This window comes from Magallana gigas, chromosome 2 (genome assembly GCF_963853765.1).
Source record: "Magallana gigas chromosome 2, xbMagGiga1.1, whole genome shotgun sequence".
Classification (NCBI taxonomy): domain Eukaryota; kingdom Metazoa; phylum Mollusca; class Bivalvia; order Ostreida; family Ostreidae; genus Magallana; species Magallana gigas.
The window spans coordinates 29,554,019-29,555,709 of record NC_088854.1 but is presented as its reverse complement, the minus strand read 5'-3'; positions in this window follow the sequence as shown (position 1 = coordinate 29,555,709).

Below are 1,691 nucleotides of genomic sequence, written 5' to 3'. Positions count from 1 at the left end.
TGAGAAATGGTAAACTGTCGCTCAATTTATTCCCGTTTCTTTCTTGTTCTGCTTTATTAAACAAATCTTCAGATCGATTGTAGCTTATATGCATTAAGCCTCTTAAATAATCCGGCTCAAGTCACACTAAGTGAGCACAATAGTCTCACAAGATAGCAAGCTGAACAACTCATGATTAAAAGAAACGCTCACTAAAGGGAAACTTTAATTGGCAATACTATGGTTCCTTTATACATCTTTCAATTAGATCCGAGGTGTATGAGAAAACAATAAATGAATGACAGCTTCGATTCTTTGAAGATAATTGTTCTTTAATCCCCAATATCCCCGATTTATTGGGTTTTTTCTGCATCATGATGTATTGAGTTTCGTTGTGTATAATTATGTATATTCCATGCGCTCTCACGCGGAGTAAGCAATGAAAGAAATGAATGCATTGCGCTCATTTTTTTTTTACTGTTGGTGTTGATATGTGATAAATTAATATTATTTTCATTTTTTTTGATGAGTTTTGATGCTTTGTTTTCGACGAATTACATACATATGTCAAGTTACTAAATTCAACCCGACCGTTTTTCTAAGAAAACGCAACAACGTTAATGCCAAAATGCCGTTATGTACTAGAATCCATTTACTAGTAACCTGCATATAATTCCTTATGGTGAAAAGATCTGCAGTATCCTACTTATGATAATGTGTTTTAATAATTTCATTTGCGAATAAAAAAGAACCATTGGTTATTACTGCATGGTTATGGAGGCTTTGTGGTCAACGAACTAGTCACCAGATCTTCCTTAAATTTTTAGAAATGGTGTCTTTGGCCGTAAAAATATCTTTTATTAAAAACAAATCCACATGATTTAGCACTGATGTTTAAATATTTTGTTATACATATATACAAAGCTATTCTTTAAAGGGGCATTGTCACGATTTTGGTAAAAAATTATTTTTTCGATTTTAATATTTTCAATGCTTCAGTAAGGCATTTTTAACAGGCAACCAAAAATTCGAGTGTCATTTGTTGAGTTATAAGCGAGTTACAGAGCTTGAAATTCTTCGCTATGTAAACAAAGCGTTTGTTTACATTTTGAATGTTGGAGTGAAAATTCCAGTTTTAGACTTCAAATGCATGCGTTAATCGTTAGGAACTGTTTATTTAAGCTTAAAATGAATAAGAAGATAGAAAAATCAGCTTGAAAAAGATTTTTACGGGTATATTGAACCTATGTAAACAAAAACAGGGCACGAGCCTTGTTTACATGACGAAGAATTGTGAGCTCTGTATCTTGCTTAAAACTCATCAATAGGCACCAATATTAAAAATATATTGCTAAAGCATTGTAAATAATAAAAACAGAAAAATAAAATTTGTCCAAAATCGTGACCATGTCCCTTTAAGGTGAATAGTCACCATTATTGTGGTATTGCATTGAGCAAATTGACCAATGAATACATTGAAGGTATTTAATGTCATCCTCAACGTACACCGGCTATAATTGTTTTCATTGGATGAAAAATTTTAAATGTCAAATTGTACTCAACTACTGTTTTAACTTAAATTTCTTGTATTTCGCCACATTACAAATAACCGTACTCTTTTTCTCCCTCTCTTTACTAATCAAATACCCTCACTTCGATATGGGGATTAAATTGGCATATCAGTGTTAATTATTCGATAAAAAAAAAAGCGT